The 20940-nt window shown below is 36.9% G+C and overlaps 1 protein-coding gene across 2 annotated transcripts in view; it reads right to left on the bottom strand.

Annotated features, from left to right (window-relative positions):
• Positions 1 to 688: 688 nt before the first annotated feature.
• The window catches only part of PURA (purine rich element binding protein A), a 30057-nt gene continuing 9805 nt past the window's right edge, over positions 689 to 20940 (bottom strand). The window contains exons 2-3 of one of the 2 annotated variants that reach the window (XR_006283181.1): positions 16902 to 16982; positions 689 to 3989 (exon numbers count right to left, since the gene is read on the bottom strand). The gene's annotated coding sequence lies outside the window, so the exon portion shown is untranslated. The remainder of the gene's footprint in view (positions 3990 to 16901; positions 16983 to 20940) is intronic. The other variant, XR_005294372.2, reaches the window with a different exon arrangement.

The following is a 20940-nucleotide window of genomic DNA, read 5'->3' as shown; positions in this document are numbered from 1 at the left end:
GGCATTAAAAAAGCGAGAAAGGTGGTGAACCCCTGCACTTGCTTGCAACCCTCAAGCTGAGAACCCATGAGGTTGATCCATCTGAGGACACCTCTTGTGAGTTTCCCCAGCTCTTCTGCAATTGCACAGAGAACAGCTATATGCCACTTCAGGATGTGAGTGACTGAACTATCTTTTAGCCATCCCTCTCTCCAGTCAAGAAGTGACTTTTCCCACAAAGTTTTAACAGAGAAAGAATATAAGGACCATTCCATTGGTCCTGTTTGAACTCACTCAGTGTCAGGCTTTACAATTCATTACTTTGAAACATGTTTACTTGTAACAAGCCACTTTCAGCTGAAAGAAAATGCCAGGATTCACAAAGTGACAACTGTGGCTGCGTAGTACCATTAGTTGGCGATATTTCAGCTATTAGCATACTGTTCCACTTCGGCATAATAATTTGTTTTGGATAGGAGAGAGAAATACCACGACGTAGATAACGTTGGAAAATGTTACACAGTAATCCTGTCAGAAATCTTGGGGAAACATATGTTTTCTGTCTTCCTCAGACCTTAATTTAAAACAAACGGATGCATTGGGGGGAAAAAACTGCTTCAGAAGATTTTAAAGAACAGCATGAGCTGAAAGACATTAGCCAAAAATTATTAATTTTCTGCATTAAAAATCAGCACTGATAAGAGCCATCTTAAATCAAATAATTTATTAAGTAATTACATGTAAACACTTTATATTTACTAGCAAATACAATGCTTGCTGTTCTTTTAAATAAGTAATTCAAAAAATAATCTATTATTAATGACAACAGTGATTAGAGATATCCATTCTACTGTACAGTGAGGAATTTGTTTTCTAATGAAGTTAACATCTTGATTTTTCTTGTTTTGTTTTTTGACTTAAAGGACATAAAACATAAATTTGAGCAGCACCCCAATATGATGTCAAAGCTGACTTTGGTCTATCAGCAAAGGCTAAACAAGTAATCACCCCCACTCTGGAATTTTAAAAATTTACTTGAGAAGCCAGATGGCAGGCCCTTCATAAACATCTTTCAAAAAATATACGCCTTTTTGTCATAAAACAGAGAAAATATAGTCAAAATGTGAAACACTTCTCTTCTAAATGGTAAAAAGAGTATGATTTCATTATTTGCATTCTAGAGTTAAGTTAGCAACATACAATACAGATACACATACACATATCCACAGAGTTTCTGAAATGTGGCCTATCATCTAAAATATTTTATCGTTCTGATACTGTTTGCCCAGGTACACTAAAAACAAAAGAATGATAGCTGCTTACATAGTCAAATGAAAAACATCTTTATTTTTTTGCCTATTTTATTTCAATTTTTAAATAAATCTGTACAAAGTATACTGTTACAGTATATATTTGTAAGTTAGCTAAAATGACTAAATATAACAACACTACAATAAGCAGCATATATTGGCACATCTCTAATAAAGATTAACTTGTAAACCCAAAAGTACCACCTGCTATAAAAACCTTTGAGATATTTTGGATCCTTTAAGAAGAGTCATGTTGCAAATACATTAGAGATCAATCCTCCCTGGCCTCTGAAAGGAAAAAATACTTTGCTTTTGATAATTCTGCAGAGAACATGAACATTTTAAAAGCAAACTGCTAAAGGAGTTAAAAATCAGATTAAAATCAGGTTAAAATTAATTTTTAAAAAGAAAATGTCTTTAGAGAACCTTAGGTTAATAAAACAAAGAATTTTAGAAAATCTAATTTAATTTTCCCCATCAGTGCTGAGGAAGAGGAAGAAAGTGATCACTCAGGACCCGATCCTGTTTCTGTGAAAGCTTTGCCACTGACTTTAAAAAAGGGCATAGGCTTGAGCCTTTAATTTGGACAATTAAAAAGATTTCATGTTCTGCAACTAGTCAATTTCTAGTTGCTTTCTGGCTTGTGCACACCACCACAAAGCTGCAATATTTGGGATGCAAACACTGCTAGGGGGAATGCATACAGCCAAACAAACAAAACATGTGTTTTCATTAGAATTTTTTTTAAAATAATGAAAACATTTCTACTGAACTTGGCCTTTACAAATACTGGTTTTTACAAAAACTTAACTGACGTACAGTGTCCCTTTACTCATTATAAAGAGTTTTTTTATTTTCGATACATCAGATATTGCAGAGATTCTTGTTCACTGAAAACTGGCTGATAAAAGCCATTTACATTCAAGTATTCTCAAGTTTTAAAATGACAAGTTCCAAGTGCAGTTGTTTAGCTGCATTAGCTTTGTAAATCTGTAACTGTAATATTTCATTAAATTACCTTAGCATTGGGACTGAAGAGTATAAGTGTTACATTTCAAAGAAGAGACTCACCTCAAAACTTCTCTCAGAAAGATGTATTTAAATCAATGTTAATTTTTTTTATTTAAGTTAATCTTACATAGAATATAATGCAATACTGACTGCAGCAGGAACACCATTAAATAAATCTGAACACACACAGATTGAATTTTGTTAAATATTTCTAAATTAATAAAATATTGACAGGATTATAAAATTACAATATTTACAGTAAGAAAAATCTAGAGTAATATATACCTCTAACAGGCTCTTTTCTCCAATTTGGGATTGCACGGGAATTATGAATATACGAAAGGTTCATAATAAAGCTGCTTTGCAATATAATTTTCCATCAGTGCTAAAGAGAGTAATCTATCACTGCCTTTTAAAGTAAGTGACTTCTCAAGGTGAGACGGAGTATTTGAGTACCAGACTGGGAACAGAAGTCCTCCTCAAGCCATCTGAAGATAATGTAGGAACAGTCTCAATTGCTCAGATTAAAGCTGCTGTACTACAGAACTGCCAGCAGTCAGAACCACACAGGCTGCAAAAGGGGAGGAAAGGTAGTTTTCAGCTCAGAAAGTGTACTTACTGCTGGAAGACTCCAGTCACTATCGACTCCAACAAAGGTTGCAAGAGCTTTGATTTGTACTGAGAGCAAAGATAACAAAACACGTCTAGGATAAAATTTGTAAATTGTGCTGCATCTCCTTAAAGGGACATTGTTCAGCTGAATAACTCTAGAAAACAGTCTTGCATTATGAATGCTGTAGATACTTAAAATTGAAAGAATTTTTTTAAAATTCTTTTTTTACTCTTTGCATTTCACCTGTTTTGGAGAATGAAATTTGGCTGGCCTGTTTAGTCAACTTCATTTTCTATTCCTTGCTAGCTTCTGTCTCTTGTGTATGAGCACAATGCTGTTGTATTTGGTTGCAAACATTACAAAGAGGTGTTTAAATACTTCCAAATCCTGTTTTGGGTTTTTAAGAATAAAATTGACTTTTGTCAAATGTATTTCTACTCAATTTTTTGTAAAATAACCAGAAAAAACTAAATTTGTGGTCTAAACTACCCAACAACGTCCTTTTAAGTTTAACATTTCACTATTTGACTCTTCTCTCAACTTCAAAGCATAGTTTTGTGAACAGTTTAAAAAAAGATCCTGTTCAAATTCTGTTTTTTCCCTTTACTATTGCAAGAGAGAACTTTCATTTTCTAGTGTATACTTTCAGATAAGTACTTTCTAAGACTAGGAATGAATATATTGGAACAGAACTACACATGATATTGTGAAATATCAGTCTCCTAATTATATATATTTTTAGGGGATTTCTATAAGCGCCCACCACCACAGTTTACCTAAGCACCTATAGTCTGAAAAGTAAGTTTCCAAAAAAGTTTGAAATTTTAAACAAACAACAATAATTTGTAAATTCACACCTACATTACCGATAGACGTTCTCTAGGTCCGTAAGTTCCCTTTTCGGTAGTGCAGAGGAGGAAAACTAGGAAGAAAACTGTATCTTTCAATTACCTGAGAGATCACATAATTTATATTAAATGGGGGAGGATAGAGAGGAAATGACAACTGACCTTATAAACAAAGGTATGTTTAGGGCTTCTGATTTCAGGAATAAACCGATATTTACTGGTAAAAGTCTGCCAAAAAACAAAAACAAACACAGGATTACTGGTAAATATTGGTTTATATGGAGAAGAAAAAAAATGTCATTGTGTTCCTGATTTCCACAGGTTAAACTTCTATAGTTCTAAGGAATTTCACACTACAGATAGAAGAAACATGCCCATGAAACAGGACAGTTTCAAACTGAATTGCTGACCCTCCCCCCCAGCCTACCCCACTTCCAACAGAATATTTTTGGCAAATGAAGTGCCCCAAACCAGAAGCCGTATGTTGAAAGAAAAATAAGATTTTTAAAAAAACCTAACAAACCCTGTATGCCTTCTTCTGAATTTCATTCCCCACTTTCCAAACAACTGTAGTTAATTTAGCACTCCTGGAAGATGCTTGACTGATAGACAGCCTGGGAGACTGATGCTCTTTTCAGAATTATTTGAAAGAAATTCATTTGTACATAGCATGGTATCTCATCATCCCAACAACCACTTGGATTTCAGCCTTTGGGACTTTGATTGTCATCCCACCACATGAGATATCATAAAATATACAATATTTAATTTATCTGACTTTTAAATAAAGAATTTTCTTATAAGTGGTTATAAACCCTTTTGTTTTATTTACATGTGTATTTATTTTCAAAAATAAAGAGTTGGTCCACACTGGACATGAGAAGAAGTGTTAAAAGTTTAACATCTAACCGAAGTACAAGAAGTTCCATAATTCTGTGGTTGATTCAAACCACAGAAACATAGTACATGAGCCACAGACACATTTTTACATACATCATTATATTCTCAATAATATTTACAAACACAAGATCAAGATGACTAGAAATCCCCAGGGAACAGAACAGTGTGTCATGCCTAAAAAGAAAGAACAGCTGAAAAATAACCTAAATACAAAGGGAAAACAAAACTTTACATAAAATTTTTGGACCAAAAATCCTCATTTAACTTTTCTGGTAGTCAAAATTTAGGATTGAAGTTTATGACATCTTGAATACCAACTACATTTAACTTCCTAAACACAAACTTAACAGCTAAAGTAAACCAGCTCACTAAGTATGTGAATGGCATTACAAATAGAGATTTCTTTATTTATTGTACCTTTTAAGATACAAGAATGCATGTGGCTGAAATACAAAATACCATGGCACTACAGAAGGGATTACACTCCACCAATACACCTGTTTACAAACTGGCCATTTTTGTTGATTATCTATTTAAGTCGCAAGATGTATTAATTTTACTAGGTGTTACATACACATGCATGGGAGAACATATGCCATGACAAGAACTGCAGAGAACTTGGACCTTATAAAGTTTCAAGGCTACCTTCATATATGTAACTCCATAAAGGACCATTACACAGAGGAAAGCCCAAGCAAACAAAGCTTTACTCAGATGTGCTAAAGCACAGTGGGTCAGCAGAAAGGAATCTTCTTCCAAACATATACTCCAGCACACCTACACACCCAACACCATGTTGTTATTTAATTGGGATGGAATTAGTACTTGCACCCTGTTGATCCCCTCCCACACTCATTTTGGCCCTTGAATATTCACCCACTGGACATGCCTCCATCTTGCCCAATTTTTACCCCCAGCTGCAGAATTAGGGGCAGACAGTTGCTGCATACATGTCTGCACCAGTAAATGACATTCCCTCCAGATTCTGTACTTTTTGGCTTTCTAGCTCAGCAGAGTGCAGCTTGGCCTTAAAGCAGACCTGGAAAGGAAATATTTATAACCTTCTCTTTATCTTTATGGTGGCTGACGACTACCTGAAAGAGTTTGGTTTTTAAATGAAAGTTTCTTTTCCTACCTATTTTTTATATTAACAATTCAGGTCTTGTCTACCTTGTGTTTCCCGGAAGACTATGGATGGTTAGGGACTGAGTAGATTTACGGTATCAGATATCTGGAAATGAAATCTGATCAATTAAGGAATTACCTTTGTTTTTTTGTTTTATTTTTTTTACTCAGACTACTTAAAACTTATTTTTAAGTTTAACCTATTTATGTCAGACATCTAACAGCTGAAAATCACCTGAAGAGGCAACATCTTTGCCCTTATATCTACCTATTTAGGTATTTATATGGACCCAATAATAGTATTATCTGAGTGCCTCCCAAGTGTTTAAAAACGGAATATTTTTTCTCTACTGATCCCAGCCTTCATTTAAGAGCCGAGAGAGCCCCCAATACACATACCTGGGTCCTCCTACAGAGACCCATAGTCAGTAAAATGGAGAAGACAAGACTTGACATTTCTGGTATTTCCATGATGAAAAACAAGCAGAAAAACATAACATATACAGCATTTTTCTCTCTTCAAATCTTTGACACTCACATTAAGCTCAACCCAATGTGTAGACAAGTACAGAACCTCATTTATAGAGCTGCAACAATAACTGAAATGTATACTCTAACTACAGTTATTTAAAGGCAGATAGACTTAATACATTTGAAAAAAATCATACTACAAATTAAATGCCTGATCTTAAAAATACCTCAACATAAAAATAGCCTTGCAGTTGTATAATTTGATGTACATCCCAGAAAAATAAGAATTACCACTATTACTAGCCAGGTATGCAATCATCACACAAGAAGTCTTTTCTGACTTGTCTATATGCATTTCTCTATCTAATCCCAGATTAAAATGTAACAAATATGAAAAATTTAACTGTTAAAGTCCTAAGCCCGAGGAGCCCTTTGGTCATCATGGGACTCCCACTGGGTTCAATGCACATGTGCAGGATCAGAACCCAAATCACTTTACAAACTGGGTGATATACTTTAAACTACAAATATTGAGCATTAAATTGAAATTAATGCTTTGGGGGAAAAAATCTGTGCTTTTTTTTAAAAAAAAAAACAAAAATTCTTTCAATGGGTAACTGCCAACTCATCAAGAAAAAACAAACAGGAAAGTCCTGGAGATGTTTTAAACTACGGTATTAAAAACAATGAAACTTAGTGTTTAATTCACTCTGACCTCATAACAGTGCTCAGAATCTGGAGTAAAATCCAAGCAATTAAAAATCAGGATCATGGGCTAAAATGTGGGAAGGATCCAAAATATGAGTTTTACATCAGAGGATATATCATCACTAAGTGCCTTATACAAAATGTAGTTTACTTGTGGCCTAACAACCACAGACTGGAGTAACAAAGTAAATTGGAGATCAGACTAGTAGTCTTCCTAGTCCAATACCCTGTCTGACAGAGGACTCTCCAGAAAGTGATAAGGGTGCATAGATAATGGCATAGTGTTCCCAATTTCTAACCCATTCTTCATGCATCTTAATTTTTTTTAAACCTAACAACGTACCTGAGGTATTGCTAATTATTTCTTCCATTGTGCTGTGTGTATGTGTGTGCGCACACGCGCATGCATTCCTTAGCATTAAATTCCACCGGCCTTCATGCTGCCTATTCGCCTAGCTTTGCCAGGCCCTTCTTAAGCTCCTCAGCCTTCTCTAGGCTTGGGTAACCTAAATAACCTTGCTGTTCACCCTCTTTTCTAAATAATCAGTTAATATTAGGGCTGTCGATTAATCAGAGTTAACTCGTGCGATTAAAAAAAATTAATCATGATTAATCACACTGTTAAACAGTAGAATATCAATTGAAATGTATTAAATATTTTTGGATTTTTTAAAAAATATTGATTTCTATTACAACACAGAATACAAAGTGTACAGTACTCACTTTATATGATTTTTTAATTACAAATATTTGTACTGTAAAAATGATAAAAGAAATAGCACCTGTATTTTTCAATTCACCTCATACAAGTACTGTAATGCAATCTCTATCGTGAAAGTGTAATTTACAAATGTAGATTTTTTTTGTTACATAACTGCATTCAAAAATAAAACCATGTAAAACTTTAGAGCCTACAAGTCCACTTAGTCCTACTTCTTGTTCAGCCAATTGCTAAGACAAACAAGTTTCTTTACATTTACAGGAGATATTGCTGCCGGCTTCTTAATTATATCACCTGAAATTCACATGGCACTTTTGTAGCCAGCGTTGCAAGGTATTTACGTGCCAGATATGCTAAACATTTGTATGCCCCTTCATGCTTTGGCCATCATTCTAGAGGACATGCTTCCATGCTGATGATGCTCATTAAAAATATAATGCGCTAATTAAATTTGTGACTGAACTCCTTGGAGGAGAATTGTATGTCTTCTGTTCTGTTTTACCCACATTCTGCCACAGTTATAGCAGTCTCGAATGATGACCCAGCACATGTTCTTTTTAACAACATTTTCACAGCAGATTTGACAAAACGCAAAGAAGGTACCAATGTGAGATTTCTAAAAATAGCTACAGCACTTGATCCAAAGTTTAAGAACTGAAGTGCCATCCAAAATCTGAGAGGGACAAGGTGTGGAGCATTCTTTCAAAAGTTTTAAAAGAGCAACACTCGATGCGGAAACCACAGAACCTGAACTACCACCACAAAAAAAAAATCAATCTTCTGCTGGTGACATTTGACTCAGATGATGAAAATGAACATGCGTCAGTCTGCTCTGCTTTGGATAGTTATTGAGCAGAACCCATCATCAGCATGGATGCATGTCCTCTGGAATGGTGGCTGAAGTATGAAGGGACGTATGAATCTTTAGAGCATCTGGCACCTAAATATCTTGCAACGCCAACTACAACAATGTCACGTGAATGCCTGTTCTCATTTTCAGGTGACATTGTAAACAAGAATCAGGCAGCATTATCTCCTGCAAATGTAAACAAACTTGTTTGTCTGAGTGATTGGCTGAACAAGAAGTAGGACTGAGTGGACTTGTAGACTCTAAAGTTTTACATTATTTTAGGTTTTACTGCAATTATTTTTTGTACATAATTCTACATTTGTAAGTTCAACTTTCATGATAAAGAGATTGCACTATAGTCCTTGTATTAGGTGAATTGAAAAATACTATTTCTTTTGAGTTTTTTTTACAGTGCAAATATTTTTAATCAAAAATAAATATAAAGTGACCCCCACTGTACACTTTGTATTGTGTTGTAATTGAAATCAATAGATTTGAAAATGTAAAAACATCCAAAAATATTTAAATAAATGGTATTCTATTATTGTTTAACAGCACGATTGAGATTATTATTTTTAAATTGCTTGACAGCCCTAGTTAATATATTAAACACTGGTTCTAATATGAAGCCTTGAGGCATCCACTGTTAACCTTTTTCCTATGATAAAAACTAATGGTACCTTCCTATTGTTTTCTCTTCCTTAGCCAGTTTCTCAGCCTCCAGCACTGAGATTCTCTCCTGCACCACAATCTAGTCAGGGAGCCTGATATGGCTTCCTGATTTTTAAGCAGTTAAAAGTGAGAGCAGTCTAGGGCCTATACATACATCAGTAGAGAAATGGCAAAACACAGGCACACTGCACTCCCACTGTCAGAATGAGGGGGCAGCTGGTATACAAGCCAGCTACACCACTTTATACCAGTTGAGGATTCTTCCAGGCTGGGGGAATTCTCAGATGGCCAATTTGGGCCAGGATTCTGACCACTTTGTGCTGCTAGAGTGATACACAGTGGCTAGAATGAGGAAGATAACTTGCCCCCCCTTCCCCCCAGTATTACTTTACCTCTCACCCTATACTTAGTTTCCTTAGTAGCGTCTTGAACTGTCAAGGCTTTTAAAATATCCAAATACATTAGGTCAGCTAGTCCTGCATTACCCACTATTTTGTCAATGCATTCAAAAAAATCCTAGTAGATTATTAGAGGTTCAATTTTCCTTTGCAGAAGCCATTTCAACTTGACTACCTGGTACTAAAGCAAGAGTCTTTGGTTTGTAATTCCCAGGCTCACCCTTAACATCTTTTTTAAAAAGAGGTACATTCTTTACTACTGTTTAGTCCTCAAGTATACTGATCTTAATGAGACATTTATTTTAGTTAGCAACTCAGCCATTTCATTCCCAAGTTCCTTCAGAACTCTTGGTCATAACAAAGCTTTGGACATAACAGAGCTTTAAATTTATTAGTTTGTTCCAGCAGCTCCTCTCTGGACACTTCGATCTTTTCAGATAAGGAAGATGAGGTACTCTTAAAGAGTAGATCAAGTTCAGGTATCTCTCAAACTCTTCTGCGATGAAACTGATGCAGAGTTGTCACTCACCTTCTCTGTAATGTCCTTGACCTCCTTAGTTGCTCCTTTTACAGCCTCATACCTCAGTGAGCCCAAATTCTCTCATAGCTTTCCTGCCTCTAACACACTCCAAAATGTCATTTGCTCTCAGCTCTTCAAAACCCCTTTTAACCCTAATTGACATTTTACATGTTACCTGCCATAGGTTTCTATCCACTTCACTTGGGTTGGGCTTCCATTTTAAAAAAAACTTGTTTGACTCCAGTAACTCTTATACCTTGCCATTTAACCATGCTGATTTATGTCTTGACTCCCTGCTTTCTTCAGCTTCAGGGCCATGCACACCTTCTTGAATGTTTATGAGTTTTTGCGATAGGTAGGTGCCCTCCTTGCTGAGTCTAAGGATTTTACCCTCATCTCTTTTGATGTTAGGGTCTTATTGACTAGCATCCTCATTTTCCTGAAATCTTCTTTTCCTAAATTTAGTATCACCTGGTTGGTTTTAGGTATTACTTCTCCCTCTCCTGAGGACGTTGAACCTGTAATTATACCATGGTCATGACTACTTAATGGCTGAACTATAATTATTTCTTAAAATCAATTCTTGTGTGTTATTTAGTCCTAATCAAAAATCTCTCTTGAATAAGCTGTTACAAGCAACAATCATTTAAGGTGTCAAGAAATTACTTCTCCAAATTGTGTTCTATTTTGAGACCTGACCAGATCATACATGGGTAGCTGAAGTCATCCCTTATTACAGTTTTATGAAGAATCAACTGCCTCTTTGCTCTCCTTCAACAATGAACAGTCAATAGTGTATTCCTGACCAGGAAGACAGTAATACATTTGTATCCTTCCAACTTGGAATTGTCAATATGCAGATTCTAATGCATGATCCTCAACTCTAGTTCTCTCAAATTCGATGGAAATGTTTTAGATATAGTGCTACTCGACCATCTCTATTACTTAAATCTGTCCCTCCTCTATTGTTTATAGCCAGGTAATACAGTATATCTGATTTTTATGATTCCACCATGTTTCAGTAATGCCTATTGTATCAAAGGTCCTCTTCCATTGCCAGGCATTCTAGTTCATCTATTTTTAAGCCTCTCGCACTGGTACAAAGACACTTACAGTTTTTATTTTTGGCTCCGATGAAGTGAGCTGTAGCTCACGAAAGCTTATGCTCTAATAAATTTGTTAGTCTCTAAGGTGCCACAAGTACTCCTTTTCTTTTTGCCTATTTCTTAGTTAACTTCTTAGTCTGACACCCTTTTCCTTTTCTAGACAGTACTGTTGCAATCTCAACCTGCCTTTGCTACATTTTCCACTGCATATTCTCTCCTAGATGCAGAGATCCCTTTCTATTACTGACAACCCGAGCAGATGCCCTAGTCCAATCCAACTGCTCCACTGCACCTGTCAGCTTTCCTTCAGCTCCTAGTTTAAACAATCTTCTCAAAACCTTATCAACGTTCTGTACCACCAGTCTGGTTCCACTTGAGTTAAAGCAGAATCCAATCCATTCTAGATAGGACCTCCTTACCCTCCAAAGCTCCTCAGTGCCTAATTTATTTACCCTTCGCATCCTCTTCTCAGCTACCCATTAACTCTCTAAGGCACCTCCCTGTCTAGCGGGCCCTACACGTAGCAATTAAAGCATTTCAGAAAAAGGTACCACATAAATCCTAAACTCAAGCCTTTTTCCTAGTTATCTAAACATCTCCATATCTTGGATCCCAAGAAGCCACAGGCTTCTCCCCAGCACTCATTAGAAGTTTACCTAGGTACCTCTGAGATTTTTACTTTTGCACCCCTGAAGCAAGTCAGCCAACAGTTCTTACAGTAACCCTATACTTGGCTATCCACATTTCTAATGATCTAATCTTCTGCCACTACAGTACATCAACAATTCTCAACTATCCCCATCTTCTGAAGGGGCCTACTTTAGTGTGTGAAGAACAGTCACTTTCCTCTATCAAAAGGTACATCCTCAATTAAGGGTTTGTCCCTTCATTTTGCCTTGCTGCCCTCCAATCATAAGACAGGCTTCCTCAAGTGGAGGACTGATTAAGCCAATCCTGAGATAAAACCAGTCTACAATATCTATATATGCTGTCTTTGTATACAATTCTCTCTCCTCCTCCTCCTCCACTGCAGCCACTCTGGCCTCAAGATGCTATCCTGGGGCTCCGAGGACTACCAGATCCTTGCACTGCTTGTACAGATGTGCCATATATCCACAAGGCAAGCAGTCATTCTGTACCTGGGGCAGTAATCTAGGTAGTTGTCATCAAATTAATCTGTGCTACCGCTATAATCAAACTAGGAATTATGACTCTGTTACTGGATACTAAGGTTTTATCTTTCAGTTAGAAGCCAAGGTCTATTTGCTTTACTTTGGCCCACCAAGAGTTTGATTCAGCACACAAGTTACTGTATATCACTGCAAAAGCTTGCGGAAACCAATTTCCCAGGACTTTCACTCCTAATGCAGCAAGGAAACCCAACCTATTTTTTTGCTGAAACAAGCTCTTAATGCAGTGTGATCAAAAGGCCTATCTGAAAACTGAACTACATATGCTGACCAAAAAAACAAACAAACCATCACTACATATCAGTTTAAAGAATTTAATTCACAAATGTTAATTGCAGAAAATAGATCTTAGGCCATCTAATCCATCACCCTGCAACACTGCCATGCAGTACTGAGAGACCTCTCCAGAATCCACATCAGTTGTCCTCTGCCTGGTCTTGCCTTGAACAGATATGCCCCAGTGACAACAACTCCATCATCTCAGCCTGTAGGCAAATTATTTCATAAAAATATCCCTCCTACGAAAACCTGAATTCTCTCTCACAGACAGTATTTTTATATAGAATTGCACCTCTTCATTAAAAACAAAACATCCTGATAAACCAATGGCAAATTATGGACTCAGCTTATTGGAAGTTATAATGCCATCTCCCACAATCATAGATTCAGAGAGTCTAAGGCCAGAAGGGACCACCAGATCTTCTAATCGGACCTTCTGAATATCACAGGCCCTCATGCACCCTTCTTAATACAATCCATTATCAAAAATCTTGACAACTTGCCCAGAAATTGAAATGTTAGCTCTGCAGAAAGCAGGTTCCAAAGACATGAGCTGTTCTCTGAAGACATGCTGCCCAGCGTTCAGCCCCAATGACTGTAGCAGGGGACTGCCGGATTTGAGCACCTCTGCTATGGTATCATAGAAGGAAAAAGGCAGACAATGGTAGAAAGGGTCCCAAACTTTGGTAGACCTCCTGCACACCTAGAGTGGGGTTCACATGGACAACACATCTCAGAGAACCACAACTGTCTACCTGTGTGCTACTGAAAAATTAGAATTCTTGATCATTGCTGGTACCTAATCACCCAGAAGCAGCTGGGAACTCAATAAACTCCTAAGGCTGCAAACCTGGATCACAAAAGCCAGAGACGCCCTCCCAAATGAGAGCTGAAATAGCCCCCTGTCCATTCTTCAAACTGTTTACTCCAGCCAAAAGAATTATCTTAGTCTTGTATGGGCTGACTCACTGCCAGTTAGTCTTTATTCAAGGTCCAGTCTCAGCTAAGCACTAGGTAAATTACTACACTGTGCCAGATTAAATGAGATGAAAACACAGAACTAGGTTTCACACACCCCCTCCCATACTAATGACACCATAGCCCATATTTCCTCACAAACCATGCTTAAAGCTCCCCACACACACACACTGAACAAAAGCACAGAACACAACTCCGTGGAATGCTTAGCACAGGTGACCAAGTACCCAGGACTGTGATATGGGATCTCTCAGAAAAAAGGGAACTGAGCCACTCAAGACAGACTCCATATACTCCTGCTAGGGTCAAAACCTCTTCCTGGCCAAGTTAACTAATAGCTCTATATAAATCAGCTAAGACATCTGATTATTTGCCACCAGGCGGCCAGCAACCAGCAAAACCCCCATGCATAGTATCAGTATCACTTTCAGGACTAACCAAGACTGGTGTGGGTCAAGATGACCTGGGAATCCAGGTGTTGTTGTAGCTGTCTTTCTACAGCCTTCTCCACAAAACAGAAAATTCAGAACAGAGTGATAAAATGAAGAGTATGTCAGCATCAAGATTTTTATTTTGATCAAGGGTCTAATCATTTCTTAAGAGAAGTGGGCACTGTAAAGGAAGTGTCACCTAACGGACTCTGCCGATCAGCTCTTATAACATCCTTCACACCATCCCATTGGTTCTCACTAGCCAAGAGGGATATATATCTAAGTTGCAAGTTCTAGCCTAAAGCTTCCTCAGCATCTCTGTGATCAACCGTAGAGGCAAATTAGCCTTTCTTCCCCTCCTACACAGCTTCAGAATAGGATATCAAAAACTCTGCACCATAATCAGTCAGGCTTAGTACATTGCTTCCATCATCAGCTCCAATTCCCCTCTCACTACAGTGTCCTATGAGGAAAAAGCCAAGAAAGAGGCTGGGTAGGAGCATTGGTTACTTATAGCCAATGACAGAAGTGATGATGAGCCAACTGGCCACCAGAGCAGTCAACCTGCTAAAGAGCAGGCTGAGCAGTATTATCCCCAAACAGGCGCCATTAGCCTCCGAGGTTGGGCCCAAGAGGGGGGGCCCTTCAGCCTGATGACAGCTGTGGGTGAGCAGACCAGAGTACAACATCCATGCCCAAAGGCCTCTAATCCAAGCTCAAAAACAAAATGCAGAGGGTGGCCAGGAATGGATATGGATACAGAAACTACCTAAGACAGTCCCCTGGTGGTCATCATGAAATCCCAAGGCATCTGATAAGAGATATCATCTACACGGAAAAGGAAATCACCCCAATATAAGTAGAACTCTAGTTACCAGTGCAGGCTGTCCTCTGCATTAAACTTCTTAAGACCAAATTTGCCTCTCAGTTACACCAGTACAACCATACTGGCATCAGGGATACAGAAAAGTTTCACAGAGGAGAATCCAGCAATCAAGTACTTATACTGCACATTAAATATTTACTGATTTTTAAAGATATAGACCTGATGTGCTCCTAGTCTCTCAACACTTCACTCCACTTTTAGGTTTTACTGGAATTGCAGGTTGCAGAGTTTATACCTTGTTCCCAGTGAACTGTACAGCACTAGACTTCTGAGTGGGACTCTATTTCCCCCACTCACCATCTGGGACCTATTGTGTCACTACTGCTCACCTGCCAGTGTGCTGTGCAGGTTTTACACTACGATGGAACTTGGGGTGCTAGACATGCCAGTCTCACAGAACAAATGAAGTGGAGGTAGTATGCACTAGAAAGCACAGTATTCGTCTTTGACTGATAAACTAATGTAATTGTCTGGGGACCGATTATCTGACAAAGGTACTTCAAAAGAGCATATCAGGTACTATGCCACAGCAACTATTAATCATCCTCCCTTTGCTCAAAGGACTTCCTCTGCTCCTTCCCAAGGTAACACTTCTGGAAAATATTTCCAAGAACTGTTGCAGAACGCAGCTGTCTGGTTGGTAAGAGAACTGGTAACACCCAGCCCCCTATGAGCTACCCTGGTTAATAAGGCAAAAAGTTTGAGAGTTAACTGATGATATATCTACCTCTTGATCTAGGCCTGAGATGCTTGAACAACCCTCTCGCAGTTTTAGAGTATACATCTTCAAAGCCATCTAGCTCTGCTGGACCATTTTCTTCCAATCCTGAGGTTCTATTGAAAGTGGGCCTGGTCCTTCTAAGTTCCGGGACCACAATTATGGGCTTTCCCTGAAGAAGGCCAGTGTCCACCTGGGGCTAATAGAAAGGCTTTGTATTTGTGTTAGTACACCTTGATCTCTTTTCATAACCTCTTCCAGTTCAAATCACTTTCTTTGTGCCGAGTTTGCTGGTTAGAGCAACTCATTTTCCTGAGCCAGTGGATCCAGTTTGGGTTTATTTCTTTTAGCTTCACACAATGTCCTAAATGTGTGGAAACCAACACTAGAAAATAAATCCCCGCTTTACCCTTCATTTCCCATATACTTCCCTCATCACAATTTTAAGTGTCTTGAACTATCCAATTAGCCAGTTGAGAGTTTGGTACTCTGCTCCTATATGCCATCTAGGGCTATTAAGATGTATTACACTGATAAACTCAACGTGTAACCCTAATAACCCTCACATGCTTTGTATTTCACAAATCATGGAATAAATTTCAAACCACTACATAAGATGACTTTATTTGGCCCTCCTGGATGCCACTCTACCTTGTTCAGACAAATGACAGTTTTCACAGTAACTAATATACTTCGAAAGACAAAAACAGAGGGAGACTGAAAAACCAACACAAAGCAAACCAAAGACAACTATCTGGCATGAACGTGTGAGTGAGGAGATGGAGTAGCACTTGTTTGAAAAGACGTGCAGAACCAATTCCTGGCCTCACCACTCCAACAAACAAATTCCTTGCTGCCAAAATTTAGAGAAGCATTTTTCATTTTCATTCAGACCATTACTCTCAGTAATTCCAAACGCACAAGAGATCAGTTTTAAAAGAATGCCAAACATTTTAGGTCCAAAGTTTAGGTTTCGGCTAACAACATTTCTAATGTTACTAGGTTTAGAGAAGTTCATTACATTAAAATTCCATGAACTTTTTAAAAAAAAAATATATATATATATATATATATATATATATATATATATGCCACCTCCCTGCCATGTTTGCAATCCACACACAAAGCTTTTTGCACAATGGTCGAGAACCAGAGTGTTAAACTGACTGAAACCAAAGTGAACCTACCCAGTGTAAAGTGATGCCATTAATCTCGTTTCTCTCTCAAGTTATCTTTCATTTTACAAGCAACATGCAAGATTCCCACAGCTGAAAGATTAGAGAAAAAAAATCTCAGATTAGTTTGTCCTTTTTGTCAACACATCATTTTGACAGCACTGTGTGTGCAATCAGTTTCACTGTTACACTACCAAAACTTCACTATCCTCAGTTTCCCCCATTTTTGTGGGGGAGGGTAAAGAGGAGTAAAAAGCTTTATGAAGTACAAAGAGAATATTTTTTTTTAAATTATAAAATGTGATTGTTAAAGCACAAAAACTGGCAGGGGACTCAGAAGCAGAGGAAGAACCTGCAACTACTTTAACCTTTTTCCAAACTGTCTATATATCAAAACTGACCTTGACTTTTCAACTATCCAAACTGAGTTAACAGCAAAAAAGTAGACAGCTAACATGGGAGGTGAAAAGTGAAGGTAAAGTAAATCTGAAAATTTTAAAAAGCTCATGTATTAGCCTAATAATGGATTTTAAAACAATTTTTAATTTAAAAAAAAAAATCTTGACAGTGTTCACTAGCAGGAAACTCTCCAGAATTAACTTCAGCAAATTCCTTTCAGAAAACTACCATGAATTAGGAGTACATTTCTGAATGAGCAATCTGATTTCTAACTAGCTGATCATACACAGATGCTCATTTTCTACAAACTGAGTTGGTAAAAAACAGAAAATTCAGCACTGCTAGTTATACTCTGAGTTTTCATGTTTTGTGTAAATTCCCATAAAGTTTAAACCTGTTTTAGCATTCTTGTACATCAATGTCAGGATATCCACCTCCATCCCCGACAGCTTTGGAAATATTAGGAACAAGTCAATCAGATTTGGTATATGCCCTGAAACAGAAAGTCTGGACTTAAAAAAAAAAAAAAAAAAAAAAAAAAAAGGTTAGTGCTTGTGAAAATTGCTGAATCCACTGAAGTCCTTAATCCAAAATGGTTAGCTTATTTTTTTGCTTAAAAAGCTTTAAATGTTTATCTTAGAGAAATTAAAATGGAGGAGACTGACCTTTGAGGAAGGGGGAAGAAACATGTAAAGGAGCAAAAATATAACATGGTAACCTTGTAAGGTTTTGAGAAAACTAAGGTTTTTTTTTTTTCTTCTTAAAGGCCAGAAAAAAATAATCCAAGGGTCAGTCTGAGAATTTACAGATACTAGATTACATAAAGGTGAAAGCATAGTCAAGAACTTCAGATTTGAATTATTAAAAAGTTGCATGTGTTAGGCATTAGATAAAAATGCATATCTACCAAATCTTCACTGACAATAAAAGTTACTTGGATATGAAAAATCACTTCAATTTATAATGTCAATATTTATCCTTTTCCCCCCTCCTCCCACTCCATTCCTCCCCAAATTCAGTTTACTTTTTTCTTGGGAGACGTATAGCACCACTGCATTAGAACGTACAAGAAATGAAAACAGTGAGTACAACTGATATAGATCCATTGACTTTTTATTACAAATTTACTTGATCACGTGGCTTCAAAAAGCTTAAATCGATACCCTATTTTCTGTATGATAGTACAAAGCAAAATCTATTTTACAAATTAAATACCTAAAAATTTGACAAAAATAAAGTTTTATGGAAAACAGTTATAAAAATCTTAAATCCCCTTTTACGAAGGTAAGAGGTAACATTCCCTCCCCACCCCTGCAGTCGTTATACAATATTAACGTTCATCATTTTTAGAATAGGTAGGTATATTATATATTGCTGTTAGCATACAAAAGTCATACTAATAGCTTTATTTGTATATACTCCAGTTAGTGCACGAATGCCATCTGATTGTAATATAATCAACTATCTTTAATTGAATCCTAATTTACATTTAATAGTTTGCATAGTTTGAAAGGGATAAAGGTTATACTACAGCTAATCATAAAAAGAGTGATTACAGTGCTATTTTTAAAGGCAACAAAGTAATTGCTCCCAAATTAAGTTATCAGTCTGCTCTAGGCAGGGGTTAAAATTACCAGCAGCTTTCTGCCTTGCCCAATATAACTGTTGTGTCTCACTAGCCATTCAAAGTGGACAGCCTCTCTCTTTAGAATGTCTGAAAAATTCTTAGTAAATTGCTAGTATTGTACTACTTCTCAAAGAACGCTACACTGAGTAAATTTCAACCCCTGCAAGGGATACTCAAAAAAGTGACACTGTCAAGTATTTTTTTTTAAAAGGTTTTAATTTTTAAAACTCTCCATTGTGTATGATGCCCTCTGAGAAGTTTGAAAAGAACACCCACTCCTCACCCCTATACTGGATTTTTCTATTTGATGACAACTGAATTTCCCTCCTCCACTTCATAGGGTGCAAAAGCCAACTTGGCTTTACTTGTAAAGTTCCTTGTTGTCATAGTCATCTTCAATGATTTCGGCACAGTTCTAGTTTGTTAGTTAGCTTTTGCTCCCCCTGTGGCTGGATGGCTGCCTCTTGCAGCACAAGCAGAACAATAAATAAGAGGCATGAATCAACAGTGGCTAATTTTTTTTTTATTTAATTTCTCAGAGACAGAGCAATTTTTTTTAAACAAAAAAAATGAACTTAGAATCTGGAGGACATTCTCCATTAGATTATAACCGCTTTAAAGAGAGGTCATATTTTAATTATAAATTACTTGACAGTGTCCCTTTAACTTAAAAATAAACGTATGTCAGTATTGCAATGAATTTCAAGTTTTCTTGCAGTTAGTCATATAAAGTAGTTTTATCATGCTCTTGGACCTTTTCTACAAGACATTTAAAAGCATATCAAGGAAAATATAAGGCATATTTTTCAGGAATTAAATTTCTTGGCACATTTGAGCATACTGTCTTTTTTAGAACAACACATATGGTCAAATATACCATTACCTTTATTTATCTAACATTAAACAGGGTTTTCCAACTGTATTTTGTTTTAAATACTGAGATAAAGAACCTTGGTAAAGTACCGAGCACCTCAGAAAAAAAAATGAGATGCCAATAAAATTAAATAAAATCCTTTACAGTCATTTAGTCTTTCATGAATATCATTTATAAATTCCTAGAATATCTGGATGTGGATTTAATTTAAAACAAAACACAAAAATAAAACACTGACCACAAATTCTCAGACACTGTTCACAACACTTTGCTAAAACTGTGTTAAGCTGTAATGGTATGAATGGAACTGCAACAACCCATGCGCTTCTTCACCCAATCAGATACCATGTAGGATCTGAATTTTACAGGTAAAGATTTCCCTTTAGTCAATGTTGACCCTGGGAAAAAGCCTATGTATTTAACAAAGCTTACATTAACTCAAAAGTAAGGAAGGACACTTTGCAGTGTTTTCACTGACTCACACTACTTATTGCTGATAACGCAGAACACTTGTAACTATGAGCAATGTGTGTCAATCTGCAGTATAACTTTTAAAACCGTAGTAAACAGTAGAACCAAGACATAGTCAAGTAGCAATCCAAAACAATTAACTTCCCTAACTACATCTAGCAGCATGGAGAATGCAGTCCTTTCCACATCACTGTTGAAGTACAATAAATGAAACTGCTCATCAAACCCTCCAATTAAAAAAGCAGGTTATTAGACATTTACGTGCAATTGAGAACCACTTCAAATATCACATTATGCACTATGAAAGCTTATTTTTACTATCTGGAAACAGGAAAAGTGCACCTTAATGAAGCAATTTAATCATTTCCAGTGATTATTACAGAAACAAATCCTTAACTTCTGTACTGTCATCTCATATTTAACTTTCTGTGAATACTAATAGCAAACTTTTTTAAAGGGAAATGCGTGCAATGGAAATAGCTTTGTTTTGACACTTGCAGTACATCTCCAAAACCAGAGAACTATATTTTTAATGGAAAAAAACCCCCCAGCAGAAAATAAAAATCCTTTAAACAAACTTTCCCCCCCTCTTCTAGGCTAGATCCTTTACAATCAATGAGAAGCAGAGATAACTTCCTGTTCCAACAGGTGGTGTCTTCTATATACAGCAGTTAGGTCTA

The sequence above is a fragment of the Dermochelys coriacea genome, chromosome 8 (assembly GCF_009764565.3).
Source record: "Dermochelys coriacea isolate rDerCor1 chromosome 8, rDerCor1.pri.v4, whole genome shotgun sequence".
Lineage (NCBI taxonomy): Eukaryota > Metazoa > Chordata > Testudines > Dermochelyidae > Dermochelys > Dermochelys coriacea.
Note: the sequence above shows the minus strand (reverse complement) of the source record. Positions and strands in the feature narration are given on the sequence as shown.